This window comes from Lolium perenne, chromosome 3 (assembly GCF_019359855.2).
Source record: "Lolium perenne isolate Kyuss_39 chromosome 3, Kyuss_2.0, whole genome shotgun sequence".
Taxonomy (NCBI): Eukaryota; Viridiplantae; Streptophyta; class Magnoliopsida; order Poales; family Poaceae; genus Lolium; species Lolium perenne.
The window spans coordinates 314,299,278-314,319,706 of record NC_067246.2 but is presented as its reverse complement, the minus strand read 5'-3'; positions in this window follow the sequence as shown (position 1 = coordinate 314,319,706).

Genomic DNA, 20,429 nt, shown 5'->3' with positions numbered 1-20,429 from the left:
GAATTTCAAAGTGAAGTAGAAAATCAACGTAACAAGAAGATCAAATTTCTACGATCTGATCGTGGAGGTGAATATCTGAGTTATGAGTTTGGCATGCATTTAAAGAAATGCGGAATACTTTCACAATTGACACCGCCGGGAACACCTCAACGAAACGGTGTGTCCGAACGTCGTAATCGAACTCTCTTAGATATGGTTCGTAGTATGATGTCTCTTACTGATTTGCCGTTATCATTTTGGAGTTATGCATTAGAGACAGCCGCATTCACTTTAAATAGAGCACCATCAAAATCCGTAGAAACGACACCGTATGAATTATGGTTTAATAAGAAACCTAAGTAGTCGTTCCTGAAAGTTTGGGGTTGCGAAGCCTATGTAAAGAAGTTACAACCGGACAAGCTAGAACCCAAAGCGGAGAAATGCGTCTTCATAGGATACCCTAAGGAAACTATAGGGTACACTTTCTATCACAAATCCGAAGGCAAAATCTTTGTTGCTAAGAACGGAACCTTTCTTGAGAAAGAATTTCTCACTAAAGAAGTGACTGGAAGAAAAGTAGAACTCGATGAGATTGATGAATCTATACTCGTTGAACAGAGTAGCGCAGTACCGGAAGTTGTACCTGTACCGCCTACACCGGCAACAGAGGAAGCTAATGATAATGATCATGAAACTTCGAACGAGGAAACTACTGAACCTCGCAGATCGACAAGGGAACGTGCCACTCCTGATTGGTATGATCCTTGTCTAAATGTCATGATTGTAGATAACAATGATGAGGACCCTGCGACGTATGAAGAAGCGATGATGAGCCCAGATTCCAACAAATGGCAAGAAGCCATGAAATCCGAAATGGGATCCATGTATGATAACAAAGTATGGACTTTGGTAGACTTACCTGATAGCCGAAAGGCTGTCGAGAATAAATGGATCTTCAAGAGAAAAACAGATGCTGATGGTAATATTACTGTCTATAAAGCTCGACTTGTCGCAAAGGGTTTCCGACAAATTCAAGGAGTTGACTACGATGAGACTTTCTCACCTGTAGCGAAGCTAAAATCTGTGAGGATTTTGTTAGCAATAGCTGCATTTTTCGATTATGAGATTTGGCAGATGGATGTCAAAACGGCGTTCCTTAATGGAGATATTGAGGAAGAGTTGTATATGGTACAACCCAAAGGTTTTGTCGATCCTAAAAATGCTGACAAAGTATGCAAACTTCAGCGTTCAATCTATGGACTGAAGCAAGCATCAAGAAGTTGGAACCGACGCTTTGATAAGGTGATCAAAGACTTCGGGTTTATACAAAGTGTCATGGAGAGGCCTGTATTTACAAGAAAGTGAGTGGGAGCTCCGTAGCATTCCCGATATTATATGTAGATGACATATTATTGATCGGGAATGATATAGAACTATTAAGCGATGTTAAGGGTTATTTGAATAATAGTTTTTCAATGAAAGACCTTGGTGAAGCATCGTATATATTAGGCATCAAGATTTATAGAGATAGATCAAGACGCCTAATAGGGCTATCACAGAGTACATATCTGGACAAGATTCTAAAGAAGTTTAGAATGGACGAAAGTAAGAAAGGGTTCTTACCTATGTTACTGTGCAAGGCATTGAGTAAAACTCAAGGACCGGCTACGGCAGAAGAAAGACAAAGGATGTGGAACATCCCCCATGCCTCGGCTGTAGGATCTAGCCTGTATGCCATGCTATGTACTAGACCGGATATAGCACATGTCGTTAGTTTGACTAGCAGATATCAAAGTGATCCAGGACTGGAACACTGGACAGCGGTCAAGAATATCCTGAAGTACTTGAAAAGAACTAAGGATATGTTTCTTTGTTATGGAGGTGACCAAGAGCTCGTTGTAAACGGTTACACCGATGCAAGTTGGAACACTGATCCTGATGACTCTAAGTCACAATCTGGGTACGTGTTTATATTGAATGATGCTGCAGTAAGCTGGGCAAGCTCGAAGCAGTGCACGGTGGCGAAGTCTTCAACAGAATCAGAGTACATAGCGGCTTCAGAGGCTTCATCAGAAGCGGTATGGATGAAGAGGTTCATTGTAGAGCTCGGTGTGGTTCCTAGTGCATTGGACCCATTAATCATTTACTGTGATAACATGGGTGCCATCGCCAATGCACAAGAGCCAAGGTCACACAAGAGGCTGAAGCATATCAAGCTGCGTTACCACTCGATTCGCGAGTACATCGAAGATGGAGAAGTAAAGATTTGCAAAGTACACACTGATCTGAATGTAGCAGATCCGTTGACTAAAGCTCTCCCTAGGGCAAAGCATGACCAACACCAGAATGCCATGGGTGTTAGGTATATTACAATGTAATCTAGATTATTGACTCTAGTGCAAGTGGGAGACTGAAGGAGATATGCCCTAGAGGCAATAATAAATTGGTTATTATTTATATCTTTATGTTTATGATAAATGTTTATATATCATGCTAGAATTGTATTAACCGAAACATTAGTACATGTGTGATATGTAGACAAACAAGAAGTCCCTAGTATGCCTCTTAAACTAGCTTGTTGATTAATGGATGATTAGTTTCATAATCATGAACATTGGATGTTATTAATAACAAGGTTATGTCATTGTGTGAATGATATAATGGACACACCCAATTAAGCGTAGCATAAGATCTCGTCATTAAGTTATTTGCTATAAGCTTTCGATACATAGTTACCTAGTCCTTATGACCATGAGATCATGTAAATCACTTATACCGGAAAGGTACTTTGATTACACCAAACACCACTGCGTAAATGGGTGGCTATAAAGGTGGGATTAAGTATCCGGAAAATATGAGTTGAGGCATATGGATCAACAGTGGGATTTGTCCATCCCGATGACGGATAGATATACTCTGGGCCCTCTCGGTGGAATGTCGTCTAATGTCTTGCAAGCATATGAATGAGTTCATAAGAGACCACATACCACGGTACGAGTAAAGAGTACTTGTCAGGAGACGAGGTTGAACAAGGTATAGAGTGATACCGAAGATCAAACCTCGGACAAGTAAAATATCGTGAGACAAAGGGAATTGGTAATATATGTGTATGGTTCATTCGATCACTAAAGTCATCGTTGAATATGTGGGAGCCATTATGGATCTCCAGATCCCGCTATTGGTTATTGGTCGGAGTGAGTACTCAACCATGTCCGCATAGTTCTCGAACCGTAGGGTGACACACTTAAAGTTGGATGTTGAAATGGTAGCACTTGAATTATGGAATGGAGTTCGAATATTTGTTCGGAGTCCCGGATGAGATCCCGGACATCACGAGGAGTTCCGGAATGGTCCGGAGAATAAGATTCATATATAGGATGTCATTTTATGTGAAATAAAATGTCGCGGAAGGTTCTATGGAAGGTTCTAGAAGGTTCTAGAAAAGTCCGGAAGAAACCACCAAGGAAGGTGGAGTCCACAAGGGACTCCACCTCCATGGCCGGCCAGCCCTAGATGGGGTGGAGTCCCAAGTGGACTCCACCATAGGGGGCCGGCCACCCCCCACATGGGAGGTGGGAATCCCACCTTTGGGTGGGAGTCCTAGTTGGGCTAGGTTTCCCCCTCCTATGGAAGGTTTTGGTTTCGGGTCTTATTCGAAGACTTGGACACCAACACTTGGGATCCACCTATATAATGAGGGGCCAAGGGAGGGGGCCGGCCACCCCAAGACCATAGCTTGGCCGCCCCCCTTGAGTGGCCGGCCACCCCCTCCCAAACCCTAGCTTTGCTCCTCCACTTCATATTTCCCGCGTAGCTTAGCGAAGCTCCGCCGGACTTCTACACCGCCACCGACACCACGCCGTCGTGCTGTCGGATTCAAGAGGAGCTACTACTTCCGCTGCCCGCTGGAACGGGGAGGTGGACGTCGTCTTCATCAACAACCGAACGTGTGACCGAGTACGGAGGTGCTGCCCGTTCGTGGCGCCGGAACCGATCGTGATCAAGATCTTCTACGCGCTTTTGCAAGCGGCAAGTGATCGTCTACCGCAGCAACAAGAGCCTCATCTTGTAGGCTTTGGAATCTCTTCAAGGGTGAGACTCGATACCCCCTCGTTGCTACCGTCTTCTAGATTGCATCTTGGCTTGGATTGCGTGTTCGCCGTAGGAAAATTTTTGTTTTCTATGCAACGTTATCCTACAAATGGCGCCAGAAAAGTACTGTTACCTGGAACCGGAGTATGAGTGCCTTTTACCTTTCCTCCCCGGCAACGGCGCCAGAAAAGTGCTTGATGTCTACGGGTGCTTCTATTCTTGTAGACAGTGTTGGGCCTCCAAGAGCAGAGGTTTGTAGAACAGCAGCAAGTTTCCCTTAAGTGGATCACCCAAGGTTTATCGAACTCAGGGAGGAAGAGGTCAAAGATATCCCTCTCAAGCAACCCTGCAACCACAAAGCAAGAAGTCTCTTGTGTCCCCAACGCACCTAATACACTTGTCAGATGTATAGGTGCACTAGTTCGGCGAAGAGATAGTGAGATGCAAGTAATATGGATGAGTATGAGTGGTAATAGCAATCTGAATAAAATATGGCAGCGAGTAAACATGCAACAAAACAGTAAACAAACGGAGATTCGATGCTTGGAAGCAAGGCCCAGGGATCCTGCTTTCACTAGTGGACACTCTCAACAATGATCACATAATAGGACTACTCTACACCCTCTTGTTGGATGATGAACACCACTAATTGTGTAGGATTACACGAACCCTCAATGCCGGAGTTAACAAGCTCCACAATATTCGATATTCATGTTTAAATAACCTTAGAGTGCAAGATAGATCAACACAATTACACCGAGAACTAACATAGCATGCACACTGTCACCATCACACTATGAAGGAGGCATAGATCACATCAATACTATCATAGCAATAGTTAACTTCATAATCTACAAGAGATCACAATCATAGCCTTACGCCAAGTACTACACGATGCACACACTGTCACCATTACGCCGTGCAGGAGGAATAGACTACTTTAATAACATCACTAGAGTAGCACATAGATGATATTCAACTAGATCACATAAAGAGAGAGATGAACCACATAGCTACAGCGGAGCCCTCAGCCTCGGGGGTGAATTACTCCCTCCTCATCATGGAGACAGCGATGGCGGTGAAGATGGCGGTGGAGACGGCGGTGGAGATGGCTCCAGGGGCAATTCCCCGTCCCGGCAGGGTGCCGGAACAGAGACTTCTGTCCCCCGAATTGGAGTTTCGCGATGTGGCGGCGCCCCTGGAGTCTTTCTGGAGTTTCGTCAATCGGTGTCGAAGTTTTAGGTCACGTCGGCTTAAATAGGCGAAGAGTCGGAGTCGGAAGAGTCCCGAGGGGCCCACCTCATAGGGTGGGGTGACCACCCTCCAGGCCGCGCCGGCCTATTGGGAGGAGGCCCTGGGCCTCCCCCTGGCTTGCCCTTCTGGCTCCGTGAGTCTTCCGACGAAATAGAATTTCTGTAATTTTTCTGGATTTTTCTGAGCACTTTGGTTTTTGGGCCTTTTCTGCAATAAACAGACATAATAAACAGAAACTGGCACTGTGGCATCTTGTTAATAGGTTAGTCCAATAAATGCCATGATATGATATAAAATGCAAGCAAAACATGTAGGTATTGTCATAAAACAAGCATGGAACATCAGAAATTATAGATACGTTGGAGACGTATCAAGGACATGCTCAAGAAATTCAACATGACCAATGCAAGCCCAATGAAGACACCCATGCCCGTAAAGGGGAAACTTGGCTCATGTTACGGTGAGAAGAATGTGGACATAAAGGTATACCGCTCCATGATAGGATCCTTGCTCTACTTTTGTGCCTCTAGGCCGGATATCATGCTAAGTGTAGGGATGTGTGCTCGTTTTCAATCCGCTCCTAAGGAGAGCCATTTACTGGCGGTCAAACGGATTCTAAGATACCTTGTTCTCACTCCTACTCTCGGGCTATGGTATCCAAAGGGGTCCACCTTTGAACTCATTGGCTATTCGGATTCCGATTGGGTCGGTGATAAGTTTGATCGGAAGTCTACCTCCGGGGCTTGCCAATTTATTGGCCAGTCATTGGTGAGTTGGTCATCCAAGAACAAAACTCCACCGCTCTATCCACCGCCGAAGCCGAATACATATCCGCGACATCTTGTTGCACTCAATTGTTATGGATGAAGCAAACCTTGAAATACTATGGTGTGTCTCTTGGTACGGTGCCTCTTCTTTGTGACAATGAAAGTGCAATAAAGATCGCCAACAACCCGGTTCAACATTGTCGCACCAAACATATTGACATTCGCCATCACTTCCTACGTGATCATGTTGCCAATAAGGATATTGATCTCACTCATGTGGGAACAACCTACCAATTGGCGGATATTTTCACTAAGCCTTTGGATGAAGCCCATTTTGTTAACTTGAGAGGAGAACTTGGTATTCTTGATCCTAAAAACTTGGATTGATTAACTTCTTGCACTATATTCTTGCATTTATCTTGCTATCTAGCTTAGAGGCATAGCACATATGGGGATAGTCATCCTACCATGTCTTGGTATGATGCATACCTATGTGTGCAACATAAATAGACCCAATGTCATTATATGGACCCAAGCATGTCTCTTCGAGGTCTCATGACATTTGCGCTTTCACATAGGGGGAGTAATCCCCCGCCCCTCATTGAGCCTTCATTACAACTTGATTTGACTATATAAGGCCAAATGATCTTATTGCAAAAATCATTTCCAAATGACTTATGATTCTTGATATATATTTCGAATCATGCCCATTGTTGCTATTTACATCTTGTTTGGATTTTCTCTCCAATGGGTATGCCTAGAGAACTTTGTGTTTCCAACCCCATGTCTATGCTCATCTCATCATCATCTATCTATCTATATGTACATGTCATCATCTGAGCATTCACACACATTTACACAAAGAATAGGGGCAAAACGAGGCAAAACGAGACAAAACTGGGCAGTTAGTCCCTGGCCGGTCTCTGGCCCGGTTGGACCGGCCTCTGGGCCGGACCAGCCGGCGCCAGGTCCGGTCGATCGGGCGCTCGACTGGCCGTGCGGCCTGATATGTGTTGGGAGGGGATACCCCTTGGGGTCATCTTCCTCATTAACCCCCAACTCCCAAACCTCCATGGCCGCCGCCTCCACCACCTCCACCACGATCTAGGACCTTCCCACCACAAGAATTTCCCCAAACTCCACCAAACCATAGATCGGGCCCCTTGGAACATCTCCACCAAAGGATTTGGTCCCTCTCAAGCTATTTTGGAAATTTTGGAGTTCTTGGTTTTCAAGCCCTACCTAGTGTTCTTCTTGCTCTCTTGATCAAGGAGGACCATGTCTTCGGGTAATGTACTCTCCCTTCCTCCCTATTTTCTAGTCCTCATCACACATTGCAATTTCTTGACAAGATTTGAGGAAATTTTAGGGTTAGGGTTAGGGTTTGTAAGTCCTCATGCCTTTAGAGTGTCTCACAATACAATGCACATACTCCACTCTATTGCTATAGTCTATATTCAAGTTTCTGAGTTTTTGCATGAATTTGTGGTAGAAAATCTGGGCAACTCCTCACAAGTCGACAGATCCGGTCACCAGCCCGGTCAACCGGCCTCTCAACCGGTCGGCCCGGTGTGCCGCCCGGTCAATCGGATGGCAACCGGCTCGTCCGGTCTGCCGCCCGGTTGGACCGAACTGTGCGCCGGATCGCCCAGTTTTCGCACAATCTCATCAATACACTTGGATATATGCTATGCTTTTTGGCTTCCCTCTTATTGATGACATGTACACTTACCCCACTGCTATCCTCGCTCTATTCTCTCATTCACAGGTAGTTGGAGTGGTGAACCACGTGGCACTATTGCCAAGAGAGAACGGACTGCTGAGAATCCACCCCGCCGTGCTAGTGGTCGCGTACCCACTGCAGCTCGTCAGACTACTGACACTGGCAGCTCGGCTGGGAGAAGAACCAAGTCAGTTGGTGGTAAGAAAAAGGATAAGCATGCCGCCCAAGAGGATGATGAAATAGTGCCAGATTTCAATCTTGCGGATGCACAGCGTGGTGATTGGCGGGAAGTGAGGACGGTGAATCCATATCGCTATGAGCACCGGACTTACACTGGTGGGGACAAGTTCTTCTGGACCAAGACACAAGCAGCCCTATGGGATGGTTTGTATGATACTCAAGAGTGTATGAAGAATGGTGCTGTTGTGATGCCCAAGGCCATCAATCCTGAAGAACTTGCCTTGCATGAAGCCACAAAGTACCGCTTTGTGGTTGAGACCTTGAAGGGTATGGGACTATATGACCTTGTGTGCCTAAAGCCCGATGATTGATAACCCACAAGTATAGGGGATCGCAACAGTCTTCGCGGGAAGTAAAACCCAATTTATTGATTCGACACAAGGGGAGACAAAGAATACTTGAAGGCCTTAACAGCGGAGTTGTCAATTCAGCTGCACCTGGAAACAGACTTGCTCGCAAGAGTTTATCAGTAGTAACAGTTTTATAGCAGTAGCAGTAGTGAAATAACAGCAGCAGTGAAACAAAGACAGCAGTAGTGATTATAGTAAACAGCAGGATTAAAATACTGTAGGCACAGGGATGGATGACGGGCGTTGCATGGATGAGAGAAACTCATGTAACAATCAAAGCTGGGCATTTGCAGATAATAATAAAACGGTGTCCAAGTACAAAGCAATCCATAGGCATGTGTTCTGTATATAGTCGTACGTGCTCGCAATGAGAAACTTGCACAACATCTTTTGTCCTACCAGCCGGTGGCAGCCGGGCCTCTAGGAAATCTACTGGATATTAAGGTACTCCTTTTAATAAAGTACCGGAGCAAAGCATTAACACTCCGTGAACACATGTGATCCTCACATCACTGCCATCCCCTCCGGTTGTCCCGCTTTCTGTCACTTCGGGGCCTCGGGTTCCGGACAGCGACATGTGTATACAACTTGCAGGTAAGATCATAAAACAATGCATATCATGATGAAACAATAACATGTTCAGATCTGAGATCATGGCACTCGGGCCCTAGTGACAAGCATTAAGCATAACAAGTTGCAACAATATCATCAAAGTACCAATTACGTGTGATGACCCAGCGTACCACTGCATGGTGTAGTACACAAGTCGTTGACATAACACAAGTGAAACACCGTTCCACCCATATTACATCTCTCAGAGTGGTACAACAGAAACATTTGCGAGTGCAAGGTATGTCTATAGAAGTACACACGAACAGTTTACATAAGATCCACACAACCTCCTACTTTACAGTGAGGTAAAACTTCAAATAAAGCTCCAGAAGAACGACTCGTAATCTATCTTATTGCTAACTCAAGTTCAAGAGCTACTTGGCTTGCTATAGAAATCTAGCTACTTAGGTGCTAGGATTAGGGAAAGATTCCCTTCTATTACTAGTCTAGGTTTCCATTATAACTGATGCAGGAGTTGACTCCATTGACTTCTTTGATTGGATTCTTCATCTTGTTGCAGTTGACTCTTTTGTCTTCGAGTTCCACGGTAGTTTCTCCTTCGGTGCATTGCTCTAAGAAGGGGGTTCAAACGAGATAGAATGAGTACGAGCGTACTCAGCAAGTTCATATTAGGAAATATGTGTATCATGCACTAGCTACAGCCATAGACCAGAAAGTCATAGGCCAATGCAAGTTTTCATAAACATTTCTTCAAAAGGTTTATTTTATTCTGAAAACTATGCCCGTCAGTCTTCACAGGTTGACTAGAACTTCGTGGAGTTCCTTTCCTGCCGCGTTCGCGATTCCTTCCGAACAGGGAGTGACAGTCACAATTCTTGATACCCTCTGCAGAGGTGCGTTACTTTACCCCACAAGAGATCTTAACCATGTTGCCGGCTGAGAGTATGTCCTCAACTCGTCCACACTTCCTTTGGTGTGAGGCCCAGTATAAGATCCAAGCCAATCATGCCTTCTCCGTGATCGCAAACCCACCCTTTTGTCCACCCGCACACCTCCGGTAGACTTTCCCGATAATACGGCTTTACTCATGGTGTACTTTGGACAATCCTTCATAGATCGGAAGAGATTAACATCACCAATGGATGGGGATTTAAAAGGATTTCCCAACCTATTGCGGCGGTGCCTCAAAGACCCCACCGTCTCTCCGATCCGTTGGCGTGCAGAAGGGAAAAGATACAGCTGACTTCCCCAGAGCCATTATAGATCTTATGGATAACGCGATATGTACGGCGCTAGAATCACTGGACGGCATTGGTAATTAATCCTAGGGTGATATAACCCATTGCAATGGAACCTCCACCATATCAACACATACCATGGTTCCATTGCCCACCACATAGTCATATTCATAATTGTAAAATAATATTTGCTTTTCAATGCATGAGTGATAAGTATAGTACTTTGCATATAGTTTGATAAAAATAATCAAATGACATGAGCAAGCGATGAACTTGCCTTTCTTGACTGCAAGATTATGCAGGCAAAAGCTTCGATACGTGATAACTCCAAATTCTGAAATACCATCATCGTCCGGTAAGGACAATGTTTAAAGAACGAGCAAAGATGCTATAATGCATAGTATGAGATGCAATCGTCCCGAGCGTAACCTAACCTCGATGATTTAGGATGTATGAGTTGTAAAGATTTCTTTAGGGTTGGTTGCACTTTTAGAATGGTTCTCAAACAAGGTTCTTATTAGGGTTTGGTTATATTAGCATCATAATCAAGTGATATAAGACATCATAACAATCATACACCTAAAGAATAGTAGTGGAATAATATGTGAAGAACAGTTGTCAATTTTAAGTTTTACAGGACATGGTTGATGATTACTTATATTATACCTCAAAAGAATAACTTTTGAAGAACATGTTGAGTAAGATTTAATAAGTATTTTAAATAAGAACTTTGGGTTTCTATGGTTTGGTTGACAGTTGTACTTCAAAAGAATAACTTTTGAAGAACAGGTTAATAAGAATAAGGACTACTTTAAATAGGAGCTATGGCTTCTAGGGTTTACTAATGGTTTCATTTAGTTATACTAATAGAAACTAGTTGGGTTCTAAAACTGTTGATCGCCAAAACCCACCGGCGGGCAGCGGCCTGTCAACACGGTAGAGCCGGGAGGAGCCTAGAGCTGCGGCTGGCTGAGACCCCTCCGAGCGACGGCCCGCAATGCTCTTCTGGTCACACGCGGCGATGCGAAGTGCAAGGGCGTGCCACCTGACCTATACCTGGTCAGGAAGGTGATGGGGATGCCTCGCTTAGTTCCTGCATGGCATACACGTAAACATTAAATACGAGCCTCGATCGGCTCTCAGGTTATCCTGTGAATCGGCTCAAAGAGCCGATCCACCCATGATTCGTACGGGGTGCACGAATACTTGGTGATCCTGCTTGATCAAGATAAAGCTAATTAGATCTACGACGATTTAGGGTTTTCACCGCATAATCGGATCATCCTACTCCAGGTTGGGCCTCGCGGCCACGCACGGTGCTCATAAGCCGATCCTAAACAAGGCCAAAGAACCAACAATGAAGTTGATCCGCGGAACATCCTGTTTAGGACTTGCGAACGCCACCCTACGTGCCACTGGATCCTCCCCCCCTTTGTAAGGCCTAACTATTGCAGATATTAAACTAATCCTTGCATAACAAGGAGCAATCGTAACGGATCAGATCTACTAGATGATGAACAAGCAGGGTGCCGCCCCCACGCCTGAGATAGACGTGAGGGCGGCTAGACATGCAAGGGTTGCACTACGTAAGCATGTTTATACGAAGAGCTATGCTAACCCTAACACATCTATGATAACTACGTTGCCCGCCATCAAAGACGCTTCAGTACGGGCAACGCATGAACAACGTGGAGCTTGTGCTGCCTAGATCGCAAGATGCGATCTAGGCAGCATGTCGCTTACCTGATTGAAACCCTCGAGACGAAGGAGTTGGCGATGCGCCGAGATTGGTTTGTTTTGGGGTGAACGTTGTGTTGTTGTTTATTCCATAAACCCTAGATACATATTTATAGTCCAGCGGACTTTCTAACGTGGGAATATCCCACCGTGCACGATACAAACTCTAACTTTTGATCTAAGATACGATCTAACAAATTACAGATAAATGGGCAATCTAGCCCAACTTTGCATATAAGGCCGATCTTCGTATTTTCTCCATATATAACCTTCAAGCTTATCTTGATCGTGGCCCACCTCCGATTTGGTCAAATTCTGGTGATAACACATGCCCCCCTGGTTTTGGAAATAACATTTCCAAAATCATTACGCTTTCCTTCGTCGGGTCATGTCATGATATAGCAGAATCGTCGCAGCATCCGTCATCATTATGCCCTGTCAGCTATTCTGGAAAACTCGATAGCTCTGCATCATTTCCTTGGAAACTGTAATGGCGTTAAATTTCCGCCAAGCTCCCCATTATTCAACCGTGCCAATCGATCAACCCTCTTCATCCTCTGATCTGGCTATTGACCTTTCCTTCCAATCTATTCCCCCAAGTGAGCCAACGTTGGAGTCCGAGTGGGCTTTTAGCGAGGACGATGACGATGACGCAGAGGAAGAAAACTCCAGTCGAGGGCTAGAGCAGCGGTGGCGAGGCACTCTCTGGAAACAGCGCCGGTGACAGCTATGATGCCAACGACGAAGGCAGCGAAGACTAGGGACATAGCACCAGCAAAATGCGAACATATCGGCTCTTCTTCTGTTCCTCTTTGAACCATCGGCTCTTCATTGCAACAAACCCTCCTCTGTATGAAGAAGTATTCTCCAGTCCATTGTTTTGCCGATGGTCAAAGTCAGGCAGTCTCCAAAGAGAGCCGATGGCATTGCATCGGTCTCCATTATAAAAATACGAGGAAAGTCGACCTAGCCGCCCTTCCAAACGGTAACCTGCGACCTCCATCTGAAAAGGTGAACTCAGATCCCCAAATCGCCGCCTGAGCAGCTCCAACCCACAACCATCTACACAGATCTCGGCCACGCCGCCTCCGGCTCCTTCAACGCATCCCATGGCGGAATCATCCAACACCGATATCACAGCTTCCGGACTGAAGGTAATCTTCAACCCCCTCGCGCTGTTCGACTTGACATGAGATTAATGGCAAACACCTGAATTAATGTTTCGCTCCGCTACTAATTTAGGCTTCAGATATCCTTCTGCCACACCCTTCTCTTGCAAATTCGATGTGCCTTGGTCCTCGCTCTTCTGAGAGTCCTGCCCTGTTAATTTCGTGCGAAGCTAACAGAATCCCCTTTGTGAGCCAAAACCTAGATCTAACTTCCTGGGCCGACTGCCTACGAGCCTGGCCTAATCCTCCTGAAGGTTGGGTGGCATGGTACAACAGAGTATCAAAATCCCACTATGCCACTTGGGAAACCATAGGGATAGCCGATGCCCTGTCATTATCATTATCTCCTCTTGAGAAGAACGAGAACATCTTGAAAACCATCGGCTACTTCTGGTCCGATGCAATCGAATCGCTTTATGTTTGGTCATGGCCCTATGACACCAACCTTACTGGATGTGGCCATGATCACGGGGCTGGACATTGCATCCCCCAGCCCTTCTGCATTCAAACTGCCAAAAGTCCCTTTCACCCTTTCCTCCAAAAAAGAGTGTACCAGCTGGGGTGCCTACCTTAATCGTTACATGAAAAACAAAGGCCCCGTGACAGAGAGGGAGCACACAGCCTTTCTGAATTTCTGGCTGGAGCACTTCATATTCTGTGGCCCATCACTTGCTCCTACCAAGAATTACCTCTCCCTGGCTTATGAACTTGCTAAAGGCACCCAACTCGGCCTAGGCAAACTATTCCTTGGAGAGATTTATCGATCCCTTCCACTGATGTCGTTCAAACTGTTCCATCTATAGACAGTCAAAACTGGCGGCCCCTGGTGGTTCATTCAGTTGTGGGCACAACTATACTTCCAAAACCAAATACCAGACTTCCCACCACTGACCACCTGCACCTTTCCGGATGTGAATGGAAAGGAAATCCGATGCACCAGCTACGGCCAAGCCCTATATGGTCTCCCGGGCAGCAGGCTGATCCCCAAGGAAGCAGCAGGGTGGTTCAAGATTTTCTTCCAAGGTCTGGACGACCCTCTGTTTGATCCTTATACTGAATCGGCAAACTTTGAAAACCCCGTTTCTTTCCGATTGGACGACCTTGCCGGTGACGCCGGCACACAGCATTTGTACTCCATCATGATTCGCCCTTGCTTCCTCCCTGTTGGCATGAGTACCTCGAACCGGATCACAAAGCCCGGTTATGAGTGCTACCAACCGGTAGTGGCAGCCCGACAGCTTGGACTCGGACAGGTGCCTCCACACTTCTTCTTACACCATCTGACAGCAAGTAGAGCGGACCTGCCTGACATCATCACTGCCCAAAGGTGTTATACCTTCTTTGATGCTTTGGCCATCCCAATCCCTCACGACCTCCGTTTCTCCTTTACCACCGATGGTTTTGAGACTTGGTGGTCTATGTGGAAGACCCACGTCTTCAGGAAGGCTCTAGGACCGCTGCTGAGAGAGCTTGACGCCGAATATGACATCCCCTGCACCAGGTACCATTACTTAAGCATCTCTTGTAACCGCACATAGCGATCACCTGTGACTTGATTCATTCTCCTGGCAGCAACAAGATGGTCCGGCTCCCACACAAACCGACGGTTCCCCATTCGTATTCCTTCCTCCGGCACCAGTGGTCCTCTTCTGCCAGAGCTCACCACCCCTGAAGAAAGTCATAATGCAGAGTCAGCCGATTTCACCGAAATCGGCTGCTAAGAGTAAAGCATCTTCGGGGCCGGTTGCCCCCCGAGCCTCGACTCAGGCGAGGACGGCAGTGAGGAAGGTGGCTGCCAGGAAAACCCTGAAGCGTAAAGCTCCGGCCCAAGAAAGCTTGCATGTAAGTTGATTCAGACCCTGTAGGCATTTGTCCACCTCTGAAAATTTGTCCTCAACCTGCTTGTATTCTTTCCTACAGGCCTCCACCGAAGAAACCTCCAGCGGGGCCGAAGAAACCAGTCAGGGGGACTCAAGCTCGGGTAATTCCGAGAGGTCCACCACCCAGAGCCAGACGGCTTCACCAGCGCCGGCTTCCAAGAAAAGGTCGATCCCTGAACCTCCTGCCCCCCAAGCCCCGACCAGATCGGGGTCACGCACGAAGCGTCGCTGTGTTAAAAGGGCTCGCAAGAACCCACGAACCTCTTCATCCAGCCAGGAGGTCTCAAATGTAATCATCTTCTCGATCATACTTCACGTTTTCCGGTCGTTACATATAGATCGGCTAATCGCCTCCCCTTGCAGGCCGAAAAAACTTCTAGCGGAGACGTTGAGGAGATACAGATACCGTTCGCCACTCTGGACCCGGCCACCTCAGCGGTGGCGGCTGCCCAAATGGTTAACCCATCTCAGTCCACCGAAGAGCCGATCGTTACTGCATCGGCTGTCCCCCCTTCCTTGGGAGAGGTATGTCTTTCTTCCTTGGCTCCATCAATTCCACCATTGCCTGCTAAACTCACTTTGTTTGCCCTGCCAGGGTTATGATCTTTCGAGCTTGCTTTCGTTCGATCCAGAATCCATCGAACCAACTTCTTCCAAGGCAGGTGGGGAGCCGATCCCCAGTACAGTCCGTGGTCCACTCCAGCGCCTCAAAGATTTGCTTTCTGCCCCAACTGAGACTTTGATTGAAGATTCCGCGGAGGCCAAAGGCATTCTCGAGGATATCCAGCTTCATCTCCCCATGACCCTGCAAGTGAAGCTCTGGCCCGCTGTTACCCTGCCGGTCTTTAAGTCAAGGGTGCAATCGGCTCGCCAAAGGATTGCTCTTCGCCACTCCCAACTTCCGCTGAGGGCCGATATTGCTGAAAAATGTCGACGGCTCAATGAGAAGAAGGCTGCTCTGGACGCCAAGACGGATACCTCTGCTACTCGTGCTGAACTCGAGACCCTGCGCAAGGAGCTGGAGGATCTTGAAGAGAGGGTAAGGGTGACCAAACAGCTCATCCAGGACAAGGAAGCCCTTGTTGCCCGTTCTCAAGACGAAGCAAAAGGCCTCACGGCCGGTCTGAAGACCGATCTGGCTGAAATCCGTACCCTGAGCAATCAGCTGGTGATGGGTAAGGACGAGGATGACAAGGCCGAGATTGCTGAGGCGGATCGCGTCCGTGTCGACGCCATTCTCGCCCTCGGTGTGTTTCTTCAGTAGGGCCTTCAGAGACAAATGATGTACTTGCCCATTCTCGCCCTCGGTGTACTTGCTACAAATTTTTTTTTACTGGCCGATTTTCCATCGGCTCCCGACATTTTCTCGCCCATGCGTCTGTTTGATAACCATATGCACCTCCCCCGAGCCGAATCTGACAGGTGACTGCAGATATCGGCTTTGTATTATGTCAATGCGCCGTACTCGTACCTCGGCTCCGTTGGGATTCGTGTAGCCGACGTGGCCGCCGATCGTTAGATCATTGAAACCAAACAGACCGTGTAGTGAGAATAATCTTGGCTGACTCGCTGGATCGAAGCGCTCCATGAAGGTCTCATAATATCCCTCGTGTAATGCTGGAGCACTAGGCTCCGTCGGGAGGACGAGCACCGCGTTCGTACCGGCCGATGTTTCGTCATCGGCTTTCCTTTGCTCAAGGTCCCACCGGGCGTGCCAGAATGTGTTGATCGCCAAAACCCACCGGCGGGCAGCGGCCTGTCAACACGGTAGAGCAGGGAGGAGCCTAGAGCTGCGGCTGGCTGAGACCCCTCCGAGCGACGGCCCGCAATGCTCTTCTGGTCACACGCGGCGATGCAAAGTGCAAGGGCGTGCCACCTGACCTATACCTGGTCAGGAAGGTGATGGGGATGCCTCGCTTAGTTCCTGCATGGCATACACGTAAACATTAAATACGAGCCTCGATCGGCTCTCAGGTTATCCTGTGAATCGGCTCAAAGAGCCGATCCACCCATGATTCGTACGGGGTGCACGAATACTTGGTGATCCTGCTTGATCAAGATAAAGCTAATTAGATCTACGACGATTTAGGGTTTTCACCGCATAATCGGATCATCCTACTCCAGGTTGGGCCTCGCGGCCACGCACGGTGCTCATAAGCCGATCCTAAACAAGGCCAAAGAACCAACAATGAAGTTGATCCGCGGAACATCCTGTTTAGGACTTGCGAACGCCACCCTACGTGCCACTGGATCCTCCCCCCCTTTGTAAGGCCTAACTATTGCAGATATTAAACTAATCCTTGCATAACAAGGAGCAATCGTAACGGATCAGATCTACTAGATGATGAACAAGCAGGGTGCCGCCCCCACGCCTGAGATAGACGTGAGGGCGGCTAGACATGCAAGGGTTGCACTACGTAAGCATGTTTATACGAAGAGCTATGCTAACCCTAACACATCTATGATAACTACGTTGCCCGCCATCAAAGACGCTTCAGTACGGGCAACGCATGAACAACGTGGAGCTTGTGCTGCCTAGATCGCAAGATGCGATCTAGGCAGCATGTCGCTTACCTGATTGAAACCCTCGAGACGAAGGAGTTGGCGATGCGCCGAGATTGGTTTGTTTTGGGGTGAACGTTGTGTTGTTGTTTATTCCATAAACCCTAGATACATATTTATAGTCCAGCGGACTTTCTAACGTGGGAATATCCCACCGTGCACGATACAAACTCTAACTTTTGATCTAAGATACGATCTAACAAATTACAGATAAATGGGCAATCTAGCCCAACTTTGCATATAAGGCCGATCTTCGTATTTTCTCCATATATAACCTTCAAGCTTATCTTGATCGTGGCCCACCTCCGATTTGGTCAAATTCTGGTGATAACAAAAACAGAATTGGTTCTATATACAACGAGTATTGGTAGGTTTATTACTATGGTTGATTATGGCATCATATCAAAGAATAGTTATTAAGATGGTTCTATAAGTAGCTATTAGGGTTTACTATGGTTTAGGTTTACTATGATTTCATAACTACTTAACTAAATCATCTCCAATGGTTGCCAAGCTAAGTGGTTTATCATTTACTAAGTAAGGTTGAGTGGGATAGGAACATGTGTGGTGAATTATTACACAAGGTTGATACTAGGGTTCATCTTATGGTTCTACTAGGGTTTGATGGTTGAGGTTGATTCTAATGGTATGGTATATAGGATTGATGATCAATGGTGCTAACAAGTGGTAACAGGCTAGGGTTTATACCTAAGTGATGCTAGTGAATCATATAGGTTTTAATTAAGAACCAGAACATGAAATGACAAGCTCATGTGAATTGGTTTTTATGTTGATGGATCCTGATTAAGCATTAATTAGCTACTTATCAAGGTTCTACAATTAAAGTTGAAGTTCACATGATCAGATGTGATAAGCAACTAGGGTTTTAGAGTTACTACTAAAGTGTAATGATCACATGGGTTAAATCCTTAGGGTTTTAGGTTGGCAACTACTATGGATGAACACATGAAATAATGAGATCAATGTCTTACTTAAATTGAAACTAGGGTTTCTAAATTATGGCACAACTCCTAAAATGATAATTGATAATAGAGGTGTGGTAACTAATTACTTTGAATCATAATTAGTAATGGTTTAACATTTTATTAATTTTCCACAAGAATTAATAATTAGGCAATTCTTATTTAGGTTTAATTTAGAATCAGGGTTTAATAATTGTTATTAGGGTTTAAAATAATTAACTTGTTAACTAAAGATGTTTAAGTAAATAAGTTTTGTATTTACCAAAATAATATTGGTTTATAATATTTTCTTGAGTTATTACTTATTTAAAGAAAATAGAAAATAGTAATTTGCAATTAGGGTTTATAAATTACCACTAATAATTAAGTTAATGCAAATATGGTAAATAAAATTAATCCTAACATTTTACTTAGTTACTGAATAGTTAAAATTTAAATTTTTTTTTTACACTTAACAATTTATTGAATTCAAATTGTATTTTTAAATAATTGAAATGGCATAATTAATAAGGTTAATAATAAGTGAAATTTTATTTTGATACACATTTTTGTTTTATATTTTATTTGAATAGAGTTTATTTTTGTGAGCATTTTGATATATTATTCATATTTTTCTGAGTTGAAATGAATTTAATCTATTTCTGTAAAGTTTCAGCTATTATCTGGAATTTGAAATAAAGTAAAAATTACTAAGTGTACCGGTTCACTTATACTCGCAGAGACTGACTAGTGGGGCCTGCGTGCCATCTCAGCAGCCACGCGGCAAGGTCCAGTCAACCTTGACCACGGGTTTGACCTCACCGGCGTTTAACCGCCGGCGGTCTGCTGAGGACGGCGCCGCCGTTTTATGGCCCCCCGGAACGCGCGAATAGGTTTTTCTGACTCTCCTTGACTCACTGAAGTTGATGGTGGCGATGGCTTGGTGAGGGGATCATCGGAGCTACGCCGACGTTCATGTCCCGCGGCGGTTCACTCCGGCGAAATGGCTAAACGGAGCTATAGATGGTTCCAGGAAACAATATTGGAGTCCAGAGATGCGCAAGCTCACCGTGAACTTGCTGGTGTGGTCGGCGACGACGATTGCCGCCGGAGATGACGGCGATTGATGGTTTCCCGACGAACCCGAATAAAAGGGAACGGCGAAATTCTTCCTCCTCTTGGCTTCCCTTGATACTAGACTCCTCCAGGGTGTTGTACGCGGCCAGGCGCTTCCAACGAGCCACTGGGTAGACGCCGGGGTGGTCTCCATCGACGGCTAGCCGGAGAACTGGCCGGCCATGGCGGTGTTTCCAGTGAGAGATAGAGAGATGGAGGAAGCCAGAGAGTGAGCAGCGGAGCATTAGGGTTTCCTGGCGAAGCTCTGTGCATTTTTATAGGACAAATGGTGGTCGGCAACGCCGGCTCGACGTCGGAGATGGTCGGGATGCACAGCGAGGTTGGAGCTTGTTCTGAGCGCGAATCTTGATGGTTTTGGATAGGCTCGGACGCGAACGAGCTTGGAGGTGCCTCTGAGAGGATCTCTGGCGTCCGGGGTCAGACTTATCGTCGGCGGGGACGTGGCCGAGCTCGCCGTCGCCGTGTCGTCTGCGGGGAAGAAGAAGAAACTTCTTTTCTTCCTCGCCGAAACGGTACGGTGGACTGGGTGGCTTTGTTGCTGGGCTGGGCCAGTGCCGGGCTTCGGCCGAAGAGGTACTGGGCTGACGAGGTGGTGCTGGTCCTGGGCTACTGCGGCCTGCTGAGGTAAGTTTCCCTCCTTTCTTATTTCAAATTTCTATTTTCTGTTTTTATTTTATGTTTGATATTTCTATTTGAATTCAGTTTTGATTTCTATTTTGTTTTGCAGTTTCAAAACTATTTGAATATCAATATCACTTCTTGATAT